The following is a 15802-nucleotide window of genomic DNA, read 5'->3' on the forward strand; positions in this document are numbered from 1 at the left end:
GGGTTAATAAGTGACAGGGGGGGTGTAGTGTAGTGTCCTCTGGTGGTCGATCCAAGCAAAAGGGACCACCAGAGGACCAGGTAGAAGGTATATTAGACGCTGTTATCAAAACAGCATCTGAAATATACCTGTTAGGGGTTAAAAAAAAAATCGCATCTACAGCCTGCCAGCGAACGATCGCAGCTGGCAGGTTGTAGATCCACTCGCTTACCTTCTGATCCTGTGAACGTGCGCGCCTGTGTGAGCGCGTTCACAGGAAATCTCGCCTCTCGCGAGAGGACGCGCCGGCGCGTCCAGGAGGAATAACAGGGCCGCCGCCAGGACGCGATACTGCGTATGGCGGTCCTGTAGCAGTTAAAATAGCTCAAAGGGACTCGGTCTGCAGTGTAGCTCCTCACACAGCCTGCATCCAGCTTGGCTGCTAGACTCCGCCCCCTTTTATTTTTTCGGGTGACAATAAACAATGTTTTCTGTCATAGACCCCTGCTCTACCAAGTAGACAGGTTAATACAATTCTGTAATTTTTCTGTTACATTCTTGGGTTGACATTATACAATTTTAGACGTGACTAAACCCCTGCTCTGCATAGGTGACAGGGAATAAAATTTCTGAAATGCTTCTTTAATTGATGCGCACCAATGCACCGATTCAATGCTTAAACTTAAACAAGTTGTACCACATTTGCGCTTCAATAATTTGTCCCACATTTCCGCTATACTCTTTTGGCCAACATTTGCGCCTCAATAGCTTTTCCCACGTTTCCGCTTGACTCTTTTGGCCCACATTTGGGCTTCTGTAATTTGTCCCACCTTTGCGCCTCAATAGCTTTTCCCACATTTCTTCTCGATCCCAATTTTTTAAAATAAATTTATCTCCCCTAAATTTGGTCTCTTTTTCTCACGCTCCCTCTCGGGCCTGGAACCCTGATTCCCCGCCACCCGTAATCACCATGGTAGGCGCATAAAAGAACATTGAAAGTTGATAGAGCAGATATCAAATTGGATTGTGAACATCACGGGGACGTGCGACATGGTGGGGCAGTAGTAAGTATGCACACGTCTACACGAACTGACTGGCAGGGGTCAGCCCCTGCAACTTCTGGGTCTCCAAATTGGGCACATGCCCTGAGCTTGCCCTTTACGCCTTGGAGGTGCTGGCCTGCCCTGCAGCCGGTGTATTGTCTGAACGTGTGTTTAACACGACTGGAGGGTTATATTCCCCAATATTTTGGGGTGTACCCTAATAAAAAAAAAAAAAAAAAAAATAAAAGACAAAAAGCAGTGTAGGCTACCTCCTCCTCCCCCTCCACCACCGCTTCCACCTACACTGCCTCATCCACCGCCTCCTTAACTTCCTATTCCATATGGACCTGGTCCTCTTAGATTTTTTTATGTATTTTATGTTATTTTAAGTCATTTTCCTATCCATATTTGTTAGCAGAACACTTGCTATGCTCTTAACCACATTTTGATGCCATTTGCACCCCTCTAGCCCTTTCCATGACATTTTTACAGCCATTTTAGTGCTCAAAAGTTCGGGTCCCCATTGACTTCAAAGAGGTTCGGGGTCAAGTTCGGGTCCTGAACGCGAACTTTTTTCTTAAGTTTGGCCAAACCCGTCGAACCCGAACATCCAGGTGTCCGCTCAACTCTAATGGCAAGGTTTATTAAGGGGTTAAAAACACAGCACACCGTAGCATGTGTCATGCTTTTTTTTATTTTCCAAAGCTTCCAAAAATTGTTCCTTATCGGAAGCAGATGGTATTTAAATACACAGGGTGTGGAATAAAAATAGAAAAAAATAGTGGCTTGTTGCGAGACCAAACATCCAAAATGTATGCCTTGACGGGGTTGGAATACTTGACAAGCACAATTATTAACTGTCAGAAGCAAAAGTGGCTCATTGTGAATGAGCCTAGAATTTTTTTTTTAAATTGGGAGCAGCAGCAGAATAGTTTAAATGTGGAAAGGGTACTGTTTTAGAGGCACGTAGATGCAATATTAAAAGCAGCAGAAGCAGCATAACATGGAACATACAAGGCTGTCTATAGGTAGTAGAAGTGGTAGTATTAGTAGTGGCTTATGTGTAGCGTTATTATTGATGGCAGTATAGGATTAGCAGCAAGGAGCAGCAGCTGAGGCGGTGGCGTCATAAATGTTGGCAGGAAGCAGCATGATAGAGACAGCAGCAGCATCCATACAAAACATGTTGGTAGGCAGGTAGCAGCAGAGGAATGATGGCAGCAGTGGCATAATGGAGACACCAGCAGCCTTATGGAACATGATGGTCGGCAGGCTGCAGCAGTGGTATGAGGGCGGCATAATGGAGGCAACAGCAGATTCCATATGGAACATGATGCTATGAAGGCTACATGATGGCAGACAGCATCAGTGGCAAGATCACTGTCAGCAAGGCCAGATCTATTCAAAGCCTGAATGTCTAACCCCCCCACCTCTATTCAAGCTTGGCTTCTCCACTTTTGCGCAGATGGATGGAGAAGCCAAGCTTGAATAGAGGTGGGGGGGTTAGACATCTATTGTCTGCCACATACAATGCTGTCTTGACACCTTTTTCTGGGAAGTCTTTATCACCTACTGACTCCAATTAGGATAATGGAATCAACACCTTTGACCCAATGCTGGGTATAATTACCAGATGTTGATTCAGTTACAAATTTATTCCCAGAATTTTTGTACAGTCACTCAGAATTGAGAAAGCTCGTTAGAAGAACGAGTGAAACGTTTTCAAGAAATCTACAGTACTTCCAGTTGCCTTGATTTATTCTTTAGAGATATACCATGACCTGGATAAATGAGAACCTTCACAGACAACTTGTTCCTTGCTGATGCAGTATGGTGCATGACAACATTGTTCATGGTCTTCCACTGATCATAAAGACATTCTAGCATGTGCAATGTTGAATTCCGGTGAATCGAAACGTCACAGATTAAAGAGAGTCTGTCACCTCCATATGGCCATATACAGTGCTTACATGGCTCTGTAGCACACCTATACAGGATTGTAATAGTACCTTTGTTCTTTTCTTTAGACTTGCACTAGCAGAAAAAAACGAAGTTTAATTCATATGCAAATGAGCACTCGCAAGTGCCCAGGGGCGGCGTTCAGTGTGTAAGTGCCCAGGCTGCTCTGCCTTCTTTTTACTTTACTCCTCCCCAGCCTCTTCCTTGCCCGCCCTCCAAGTCCAGACCTATCGATGAGGCAAGAGACTTGGAGGGCGGGCAAAGGCAGAGACTGGAGAGGAGTAAAGTGAAAAGAAGGCAGAGCAGCCTGGGCACTTATGTAAGAGGCAGCCCTGATCATCCAGCCACATTTCCAACACATATATATATATATATATATATATATATATATATATAGCAGACTGTCATGTTTCCCTCCAGCCACCAGAGGCCACTGTGGCTGAGTAGGACAGTGTGAGGAGTTGTTTCCAGAGGACAAGGAGTTAAGTGTTTTTCCCGGGCTGAGCAGAGAGCCTGGGGTGCAGGTGTCTGAGTACACAGGAAGAAGGACGCTGTGCACTGAGAGGGAGATCCACAGGGAAGATTAGAGTGATTTCTCCCTGCCAACCTGCTGTGACATGGTATCTGGGACATTAGAGTGTGTTTGCTCTCTGACTGACCTGATGTGTCCTGGTGTAGAAGAGAGACTGCTGTAGTGTGAGGCACTTACCAGAGGAACTGTGAGTGAATTCCAGGCCCTGCCTGATTACACGTCCAGAGCTGCTGATTATCTCTAACCAGGGTTACAGAGACTACAAAGAGAGGCCAGAGCTGAGCCACGCTGAAGCAAGCAAGCAAGCAAGCAAGCAACCAGATCGGGACCCAGACTGTATCTGCCTGCATGTGCCGGACACCGAACTGTGAGTGCACTGATGCTAACCTGAGCTAGGACATAGTGCAATAGGATTTAGTTTAGTGCACCGTAGAGGTGCACCCCGGGTAGCGGGGACTACCTAGAAGAGAGTAGCCTGCTATTGTCTGTACTTGTGTTTGTGATTCATTTGTGTTCTTTAAGCAAATTTCCATTATCTTTGTTGTGAATTCTCAAGCTGTTCATATTGTAAATCTGCTTCTCCGGCAGTTAGAGTTCTCCTTTAATAAAGCCGGTTTCTACTTCAGCCTCCTTGTCTGCTGCACTGTACTTGAGTCCTGCTCTACGGTCTCTTCCTCTGCTGACCGTTACAAGTGGCGCTGCGAGCAGGGTACAGTCACAGAGATGGAGGCGGCTGAAGGCAATGTGCATGATGTTAATGTGAGTACCTCAGGCAATGGTGGAACCCTTGCAAGGGCCCTTCCTATTGGCGCGTTGTTCAACTTGCTACCCAAATTTGATGGCCAGAACATGACACTGTCAGACTGGGTGACAAGGTTACAGAGTGCTGTTAGGATTTACAATGTCAGCCCAGAACTACAAGTAGAAATTGCTTTGGCCGCTCTCGAGGGTGAGGCCCGAAGAAATGTTCTCCTACAACCAGGAGCCACGCGCAATACATTGCAAGAGATGGTGAGATTCCTGGAAGAAATATATGGGGAAACAGCCAGTGCAGGGCACCTCCGGGCGAAGTTTTTTTACCGGATTCAACGGGAAGACGAAGGTGTCTCTCAGTACGCTACAGCCCTACAGGAAGTGTTGGCCGAGGTACAAAAAAAAGAGGCAGATGGGGTTACTGGCATGGGACCCATAGACCGGATACTGCGGGAACAATTTATTCTCGGGCTCTACAGCAATCCCCTGAAACAGGCGGTGGGAACGATCCGAGCGCCAGGAAAGGCTACCTTCACCCTTCCCCCTGGTCGGGAGACCGTGCTGACGTTACCCGTGGGAACTTTCCGTAATCTTGAAGGCATGGAGGTGCTCGTTGAACCAACAGGCCTAGGAGAGCTGGGTCAGGACGTCCTGGTGGCCCGGACACTGGGAGTGGTCCAGAATGGACGAGTACCCATAAGAGCTGTGAATGTGGGATATCTAGAAGTTCCCTTGACGCCAGGGGTGGAACTGGCTCGTGTGTACCTACATCAGGGAGAAATCCTGAGTCAGAGAGAAGTGACTAGCTCCGGTAGGGGATGCTGGTTGGACCCTGGCAGTTACTGCCAGTGCAGAAGAGGCGCCGACCCCAGAATGGAATGGGGGAACCATCTTGGATCAAATGGAGATAGATGTTAAGGCTCTCAGTTTAGACCAACAGCGAGCAGTTGAAACCATGCTGTGGGAGAATCAGGCTGCGTTTGCCCGCTACGCCGATGACTTTGGCTGCACGAATGCTATCACACATGATATACCGACGGGGGACACTCCACCAATTCGGGAGAGATATCAACAGATTCCGCCCAAGTTGTACCAGGAAGTGAAGACGCTATTGAAACAGATGATAGATTCCGGAGTGGTGCGGGGAAGCCAGAGCCCTTGGGCAGCCCCAGTGGTGCTTGTCAAGAAGAAGGACGGCACTATTCGATTTTGTGTGGATTACCGGTGGTTGAATGCTTGCACTGCGCAAGACTCATATCCTCTGCCACGCATCGAGGAGTCTCTGACGGCTCTAGGACGAGCCAAATACTTCTCCACCCTGGATCTAGCAAGTGGGTACTGGCAAGTACCAGTGGCTGAGCAGGACAAGGCAAAGACAGCATTCATACTCCCCATGGGGTTATTTGAATTCAACAGGATGCCATTCGGACTGACTAATGCCCCTGGAACCTTCCAGCGGCTGATGGAGAGATGCCTGGGAGACCTGAATTTTGAAGCCACACTAGACGATATCATCGTATACTCTGCTACTTTTCAAGAACACTTGAATCGGCTAGGGCAGGTACTCGAGCGACTGCGATCCCATGGCCTGAAGGTAAAGCCAAAGAAGTGTCATCTCTTCAAGAGGGAGATCGAGTACCTGGGCCATAGGGTGTCCCAAGACGGAGTGCTACCGTCCCAAGACAAAGTGGCTGCAATACGACAATGGCTAGTGCCGAGAACACTGTGTGAGTTGAAGGCCTTCCTGGGACTGACTGGGTACTACCGGCGGTTCATCAAAGACTACGCAAAAATAGCGGGCCCTCTGAATGAGTTGTTGAGAGGAACGGCTGGGCAACCCAAGGGCCAAAGTATCCCCTGGGGACAGAAACAGGAAGAGGCCTTCCAGGCCCTGAAAGAAGCCCTGACATCGGCCCCCATATTGGCCTATGCCGATTTTGATAAACCATTCATCTTAGCTACTGATGGCAGCCTCTACGGACTTGGGGCAGTCCTGTCGCAGGTACAAGATGGACATGAGAGAGTGATCGCTTATGCCAGTAGATCCTTGCGAGATACGGAGCGAAACCCCCATAACTACAGTTCCTTCCGGCTGGAACTCCTTGCCCTGGTGTGGGCTATGACGGAGAAATTTGCAGGATATCTGACAGGAGCTAAGATCTTCGTACGGACGGATAACAATCCCCTGGCCCATCTGGGTACTGCCAAGTTGGGAGCCCTGGAGCAACGCTGGGCGGCTCGCCTCGCAAAGTATGACTTCTCAATTCGCTACCGCTCCGCTACAGAGAACACTAATGCTGATGGTCTTTCGAGGGTTACTTTTGAAACTCCAGTAGGGGATATGGATGAACAAAAGGAAGAAGATGAAACTCCTGACTTCCGCAAGTTCGCTGCCCCAACAGTCGCGGCCCAGACAAGTGGGGAGGCCCGTAAGCTACCCAAAGCATTGGGGAGAACTAATGAAGAATGGGGCAGATTGCAAGATGAAGACATTGGACTGCAGCAAATGAAAAGCTGGGTAACCCAGTGCAGGAAACCCAACAAAGAAGAAAGGACTGATCTGGATGCCGAGATGAAGTCCGTTCTACATCAATGGGACAGACTGGAAGTGCATGGAGCTGTTTTGTTCCGCAAGTGGCAACAGCCTGCCGACCTAGAGGCGAGGTGGCAGGTAGTGATACCCAGAAGAATGGCACGGGAGATAGCCAAAGAGGCTCATGAGTTTGGAGCTCACTTCGGGCCAGTCAAGACATACCAGTGGCTGCAGCGTTATGTGTATTGTCCGCGACTGGAGGCCACAGTTGAAGAAGTTTGCCGACAGTGTCGAGTGTGTGAACTCACGAAGAGTACAGAACAGAGAGCACCCCTACAGTCCATCCAGACCACAGAACCGCTGGAAGTGTTGATGATAGACTATCTTCTTGTGGGACAATCGTCAAGAGGTCCACAGTATTGCCTGGTCATGATCGACCACTTCTCCAAGTTTGCAGTAGTCACCCCAACTCGGGACCAGACGGCCGAGTCCGCGGCACGAGCCATTTGTCAAGACTTCAGGTCTATGGGTGTCCAAAGCGGATCCATTCAGATCAAGGGGCGTGCTTTCAAGGAAAAGTGATGGAAGAGCTACATCGACTGTACGGCATTGAAAAATCCAGGACAACTCCTTATCATCCCCAAGGAAACGGAGCCTGTGAGCGCTTTAACCGCACATTGTTGCAAATGCTGAGGACGCTAGAGGAAGACAAGAGGGCACACTGGCCTGACTACCTGCCAGAATTAGTCTGGGCTTACAATAATCGTGTCCACACCACCACCGGTTACACCCCATACATGTTACTGTTCGGTAGGGCTGGTCGAGAGATCGTGGAATTAAACCTAGAACAGCCAGAAGACCTAATAGAGCGATCAACCACCTCATGGGTGAAAGAACACCGTCGGCGTCTTCAGACCATTCGCCGGATGGCAGGTCAGCGGTTACAGGAGAGAGCTCATACAGACCGTCCTCCAGTTCAGGAGGTTCCATTGCAGCCTGGGGATCGGGTACTGGTACGAGAGAAACGTCCCAGAGGCAAGTTGAGTGAGCGTTGGGAAGTACAGCCGTATAAAGTGATCAAGAGAGTGTACCCTAATGGTCCGGTCTACGAAGTGCAGGGTGAGGATGAGGAATTTGCTTCACGGACTCTACATAGGAATATGTTACGGCCATGCCGGTCCAAAGATCCCGCACCTGTTCAGAGGACACCTCCTCCTGCCCCATACTCAGAACTTGTTATCTCTGATGGAGATTATGGTGAAGACTGGTGGACTGCTCCCAACACTGAAGGAGCCTCCCAGGTTACAGGTGATGAAGGCACTGTCACAGAACCATTGCCAGCCCGTAATGGAGAGGGGCCCTCGGACACACCCGAACCTCCTATTGTGGTGGATGAATCCAGACTGGCAGTTCCTAGTGGAGTCAGGTCTACCTCCGGAGATCCAGTAGGCTTACTGCAGGGGTTCCACCAAACAGGTACGCTGCTGATGAGTTCATTTGGTCCACCTGTATGTATTGTGGACAATGTTGTACTGCTGTATAAAAAGTTACATTAACCATTATTTCTATGGACTATATAGCAAGGCCGAGGACGGCCACCTTTAACTGGGGAGGCATGTAAGAGGCAGCCCTGATCATCCAGCCACATTTCCAACACATATATATATATATATATATAGCAGACTGTCATGTTTCCCTCCAGCCACCAGAGGCCACTGTGGCTGAGTAGGACAGTGTGAGGAGTTGTTTCCAGAGGACAAGGAGTTAAGTGTTTTTCCCGGGCTGAGCAGAGAGCCTGGGGTGCAGGTGTCTGAGTACACAGGAAGAAGGACGCTGTGCACTGAGAGGGAGATCCACAGGGAAGATTAGAGTGATTTCTCCCTGCCAACCTGCTGTGACACAGTATCTGAGACATTAGAGTGTGTTTGCTCTCTGACTGACCTGATGTGTCCTGGTGTAGAAGAGAGACTGCTGTAGTGTGAGGCACTTACCAGAGGAACTGTGAGTGAATTCCAGGCCCTGCCTGATTACACGTCCAGAGTTGCTGATTATCTCTAACCAGAGTTACAGAGACTACAAAGAGAGGCCAGAGCTGAGCCACGCTGAAGCAAGCAAGCAAGCAAGCAAGCAACCAGATCGGGACCCAGACTGTATCTGCCTGCATGTGCCGGACACCGAACTGTGAGTGCACTGATGCTAACCTGAGCTAGGACATAGTGCAATAGGATTTAGTTTAGTGCACCGTAGAGGTGCACCCCGGGTAGCGGGGACAGATAGGACTACCTAGAAGAGAGTAGCCTGCTATTGTCTGTACTTGTGTTTGTGATTCATTTGTGTTCTTTAAGCAAATTTCCATTATCTTTGTTGTGAATTCTCAAGCTGTTCATATTGTAAATCTGCTTCTCCGGCAGTTAGAGTTCTCCTTTAATAAAGCCGGTTTCTACTTCAGCCTCCTTGTCTGCTGCACTGTACTTGAGTCCTGCTCTACGGTCTCTTCCTCTGCTGACCATTACACTTACACACTGAACGCCGCCCCTGGGCACTTGCGAGTGCTCATTTGCATATGAATTCAACTTCGTTTTTCCTGCTGGTGCAAGTCTAAAGAAAAGAACTGCGATTGGCCAGCGCTGCAGCCTAGGAGAAGGAGACGCCCACAGGACAAGGGAAGACCCGCCTACTATAACTTAACCCCTTCAAGACACAGCCTTATTTCACCTTAAGGACCAGGTCATTTTTTGCAAATCTGACCAGTGTCACTTTAAGTGCTGATAACGTTAAAACACTTTGACTTATCCAGGCCGTTCTGAGATTGTTTTTTTCGTCACATATTGTACTTCATGACACTGGAAAAATTAAGTCCTAAAATTAATTTTTTTTGCATAAAAAAATACCAAATTTACCCCAAATTTGGAAAAATTTGCAAATTTCAAAGTTTCAGTTTCTCTACTTCTGTAATACATAGTAATACCCCCAAAAATTGTGATGACTTTACATTCCCCATATGTGTTCTTCATGTTTGAATTATTTTGGGAATGATATTTTATTTTTTGGGGATGTTACAAGGCTTAGAAGTTTAGAAGCAAATCTTGAAATTTTTCAGAAATCCAATTTTTAGGGACCACTACAGGTCTGAAGTCACTTTGCGAGGCTTACATAATAGAAACCACCCAAAAATGACCCTATTCTATAAACTACACCCCTCAAGGTATTCAAAACTGATTTTACAAACTTTGTTAACCCTTTAGGTGTTGCACAGGAGTTATTGGCAAATGGGGATGAAATTTGAGAATTTCATTTTTTTGCCTAATTTTCCATTTTAACCAATTTTTTACACTAACAAAGCAAGGGTTAACATCCAAACAAGACTGTATCTTTATTGCCCTGACTCTGCCGTTTACAGAAACACCCCATATGTGGCCGTAAACTACTGTACGGGCACACAGCGGGGCATAGAGTGAAAGGTGCGCCGTATGGTTTTTGGAAGGCAGGTTTTGCTGGACTGGTTTATTTACACCATGTGCCATTTGAAGCCCCCTGATGCACCCCTAGAGCAGAAACTCCCTAAAAGAGACCCCATCTAAGAAAGTACACCCCTCAAGGTATTCAAAACTGATTTTACAAACTTCGTTAACCCTTTAGGTGTTGCACAAGAGTTATTGGCAAATGGGGATGAAATTTGAGAATTTCATTTTTTTGCCTAATTTTCAATTTTAACCCATTTTTTCCACTAACAAAGCAAGGGTTAACATCCAAACAAGACTGTATCTTTATTGCCCTGACTCTGCCGTTTACAGAAACACCCCATATGTGGCCGTAAACTACTGTACGGGCACACAGCGGGGCGTAGAGTGAAAGGTGCGCCGTATGGTTTTTGGAAGCCAGATTTTGCTGGACAGTTTTTTTGACACCATGTCCCATTTGAAGCCCCCTGATGCACCCCTAGAGTAGAAACTCCCTAAAAGTGACGCCATCTAAGAAACTACACCCCTCAAGGTATTCAAAACTGATTTTACAAACTTTGTTAACCCTTTAGGTGTTGCACAAGAGTTATTGGCAAATGGGGATGAAATTTGAGAATTTCATTTTTTTGCCTAATTTTCAATTTTAACCCATTTTTTCCACTAACAAAGCAAGGGTTAACAGCCAAACAAGACGTTATCTTTATTGCCCTGACTCTGCTGTTTACAGAAACGCCCCATATGTGGCCGTAAACTACTGTACGGGCACACAGCGGGGCGTAGAGTGAAAGGTGCGCCGTGTGGTTTTTGGAAGCCAGATTTTGCTGGACAGTTTTTTTGACACCATGTCCCATTTGAAGCCCCCTGATGTAGAAACTCCAAAAAAGTGACCCCATTTTAGAAACTACGGGATAGGGTGGCAGTTTTGTTGGTACTAGTTTAGGGTACATATGATTTTTGGTTGCTCTATATTACACTTTTTGTGCGGCAAGGTAACAAGAAATAGCTTTTTTGGCATCGTTTTTTTTATTGTTATTTACAACATTCATCTGACAGGTTAGATCATGTGGTAATTTTATAGAGCAGGTTGTCACGGACGCGGCGATACCTAATATGTATACATTTTTTTATTTATGTAAGTTTTATACAATGATTTCATTTTTAAAACAATTTTTTTTTTTCGTTTCTACATAGTCTAAGAGCCATAGTTTTTACAGTTTTGGGGCGATTATCTTAAGAAGGGTCTCATTTTTTGCGAGATGAGATGACGGTTTGATTGGCACTATGTTGGGGTGCATATGACTTTTTGATCGCTTGCTATTACACTTTTTGTGACGTAAGATGACAAAAAATTGCTTTTTCTACACCGTTTTTATTTTTATTTTTTTACGGTGGTCACCTGAGGGGTTAGGTCATGTGATATTTTTATAGAGCCGGTCGATACGGACGCGGCGATACCTAATATGTATACTTTTTTTATTTATATAAGTTTTACACAATGATTTCATTTTTGAAACAAAAAAAATGATGTTTTAGTGTTTCCATAGTCTAAGAGCCATAGTTTTTTCAGTTTTTGGGCGATTATCTTAAGTAGGGTCTCATTTTTTGTAGGATGAGATGACGGTTTGATTGTTACAATTTTGGAGTACATGCGACTTTTTTGATCACTTTTATTATCTTTTTTGGGGAAGTAAGGTGGGCAAAATTTCAATTTCATCATAGTTTTTTATTTTTTATTTTTATGGCGTTCACCGTTCGGGAAAAGTAACATGACCGTTTTATAGATCAGGTCGTTACGGACGCGGCGATACCAAACATGTGTAGGGAATTTTATTTTTCTCATGTTTAATCAGTGATAAATGTGTTTTTTGATTTTTACTTTTTTTTTACTTTTTTCACTTTTTTTTTGACCCAGACCCACTTGGTTCTTGAAGATCCAGTGGGTCTGATGTCTGTATAATACAGTACAGTACAATATATATTGCACTGTACTATATTTTACTTACACTGAACAGATCTATGCTTTCAGCATAGATCTGTTCAGCACCATGGACAGCAGGACGCCTGAGAGGCGTCCTGTTGCCATGGGAACCTTCCCCGTCTGCTCAGTTATGTTCAGAACTGCGCAGATGGGGAAGGGTAAGGACGGGGCTCTGGGGGGGCAGTCTGGGAGCTCTCTCCCTCTCCATCGGGGGGCTGCAAAGGTACAGCAGCCCTCCGATGGGAGAGGGAGGGAGCTCCCTGAGCTGTTAACCTTTTCCATACCGCGGTCCGTACGGACCGCGGTATGGAAAGGGTTAAACGGCTGACATCGCATCACCGATGTCAGCCGTTTATACCAGGGTGCCAGCAATGTGCTGGCACCCTGGTATACCCACTAGATGCCAACGATGATTATAATGGGAGGCGGGCGGGGGATCGCGATCCCGCCTGCCGCACCGCCCGCCTCCCGCAACTGCCACACCGCCCCGCACTGGCCCCGCACCGCCCACAAACCGCCCCCTGCACCCCGCCACATAAATGGAATTCAGGGGTGCAGGGGGGGGTAAAAAAAAATCGATTTGGGGCAATTTTTAGGTTTCTGATCCCTGTGGTCAGGGACCGCAGGGATCAGAAACTACGTAAAGCGATCGCCGATAGGGGGGGGTGCCGAAACTACCCGATCGCCGATACGGGGGTCACAGGACCCCCCTCGGCATTGAGCCTGAGTGCCTGGCTGTGTGTAACAGCCGTCACTCAGCGCTGTCACCATGTCTGCAGACATGGTGACAGTTTTATGCCATGACGAGTAAACTAGTCATGGAGCGCTAAGTAGCAGTGCCCCATGACTAGTATACATGTGATAGGTACAGTAGATTGTCACTCTCTCCTTCTCTGATCGCTTCCCTGACAGGAATGGGGACGATCAGAGAAGGAGAGGCACACAGTCCCTCCCTAACCCCCCTTACCTGCCCCGATGCGCTGCGATTGGTCCCTCTGCAGTATTGGACCAATCACAGCGATCGTGGGCGGGTCAGGGGTCTAATACAACTCCTTCCGGCTTCTAGGGTTGCCTAGCAACCTCAGCACGCCGGCTTCACTGAATCTTCAGCGCTCAGGCCCCTGCGCTGACAGTGAAGCCGATCACGTACATGCACGTGGGGATGCGGTGAGGCACCACATTCCCCCACGTACATGTACGTGATGTTGCGTGAAGGGGTTAAGGAGCAAAAGGTACCGGAGCCTATAACGGGAGTAAGTGCAGTGAGATCCCCGGGTACTGCTCTATATGGCAGCATGCTCAGTTCACATAGTTTATACAAGTGAAAGGTCCTCTTTAAATCACCTTTCTTTCCCATTCTGATCTGACATTCAGTTTGGAGTTCAGGAGATTGTCTTGACCAGGACCACAACCCTACATGCATTGAAGCAACTGCCATGTGATTGGTTGACTAGATAATCGCATTAATGACAAATAGAACAGGTGTTCCTAATGATTCTTTAGGTGAGTGTATATATATATATATATATATCTATTGAAGCCGCAATGTCACTTGTACTGTACTTGAAGCACAGTTCATCATTCCTGAGGGTGCGGGGTTATGATAATGCACTTACCCCTCCTCCTCTGGTGTCAGCGCTAGGTTATTGAGTACAATCTCATGTGTGTGTATATACAGTATATTCAACCAAACTTTATATACTTTATTTATATATCCCATATATTTTTTCTTTTCTTTCATAGAAAATAACAATTATTTAACACTATATATGAGGATGTTCTGTGTGCGTGTCTGCTGAAGCGGCAGGGAGCTCAGTGAAAAACTGCCTGACAGAGACTGTCTATTCCACAGCTGTACAGGAGACTGACCGCTCCACACTTCCATAACTAATTTCCCCATCTCTTTTGCCCTACCGCCTCTCCACTGTCCTAAGTTCACTGTGCCAAGTGATACCTGCACATCAGCGGCATCCAAAGGTGAAGACATGGGCATGGGTAATAGCGACCAGTGTATTTGTGTACAGTGGGACACCACTGTGGACACTAATACGCTGGTCCGCGACCCATATTGAATTACCAATTCTATGGGGAATATGATAATTGTGCAGATCTCAGCACTATACTTACTGTATTGCTCTCAAATTACAGTGCAGGCTTGCGATAGACAAGTCATTGATATTGTGACCAACTGGGTATAACCTCCAAGGTCATTGTGTGGAATATAAGGACATTGAACAGACTGTGTTACAACCTATAGATTCAAAATTTTTGCCCTGCGCTATAGTGATCACATACAGAAGGATCGGGCATAGTATAGTGTAGTGTTATTATGTACTTTAGTTCGACACTGCCATCTACTGGCCTTGTATTGCAGTTACAGTTTCGAGAGAAGTAGGAGAACTGGCGCTTCGTAACTAACGATATGCAAAAAATAAGAGCGCTAGCCATGCTACATCTGTAGATGTTTCACAATAGAGTGGAGGACAAGGAGGAGGAGAAATCTTAGCAGTAGAACAAGAAGCTGCTGATGATGATAAGGACACATTCGGTTGGGGATGCAGGTCGGCTGCCACAAAGAGGATGAGGAGAAGGAGGGCAGACTTGTTCAGCTTGGGAATGCTGGCCAATTGTATTTTCCCAAAGGATCATGCCAACTCATGTGCTGCAATAGAGCTTTGGTACCTACCTATGTTTGTGCTTGAAAGCCCACTGCTTATTTTAATCCTGCAGATCTTGAACACCACTGTGGTTTTGTGCACCCACTTTGCAGAGAAAAGAAATGCCATACAGGAATTACTCACACAGAGTTACAAGCTGTGCTTAGCTCTAGCGTGTTTTGGGCCTAACACACCCACAGTGTCAGCAGCATGACCAGAACCCAAAACAGACAAGGCCCCGGCTGTTCTTTTAGATGTGTGTGTGTCAGGCTCACAATGTATACTGTGCCCACTTGCCCAGTGCTACCACTCACATCTGGTGTCACAGTAACTTGCATTTAAAATATTTGACTGTAATATAATAGCAGTTAGTTGTCTGCAAGCATGTGTGTCAGGCCTATAGTGTATACTCTGCCAACTTCTGCCAGTGTCACCAGTGCCACTCATATCTGGTGTCACAGTAGCTTGCATTAAAAAAATTAATAATTTTGACTGTAATATAATAGCAGTTAGTTGTCTGCAAGCATGTGTGTCAGGCCTACAGCGTTTACTCTGCCAACTTCTGCCAATGTCACCAGTGCCACTCATAGCTGGTGTCATAGTAGCTTGCATTTTTAAAAAACAACCATTTTGACTGTAATATAATAGCAGTTAGTCTGCAAGCGTGTGTGTCAGGCCTACAGCGTTTACTCTGCCAACTTCTGCCAGTGTCACCAGTGCCACTCATATCTGGTGTCACAGTAGCTTGCACGCATAGTACAACTAAACTAATCTAAAAAAAAAAAAATGACAGGCAGAGGCAGGCCACCCCTCAGGGGCCATCCCTTTGGCCCTAGAATAATGCCCAGTGTTTAGAGGCCACAAACCCTGAACTCAAAAAGTTCTGAGGACTTAGTTGACTGGCTAA

This window comes from Bufo gargarizans, chromosome 4 (assembly GCF_014858855.1).
Source record: "Bufo gargarizans isolate SCDJY-AF-19 chromosome 4, ASM1485885v1, whole genome shotgun sequence".
Lineage (NCBI taxonomy): Eukaryota > Metazoa > Chordata > Amphibia > Anura > Bufonidae > Bufo > Bufo gargarizans.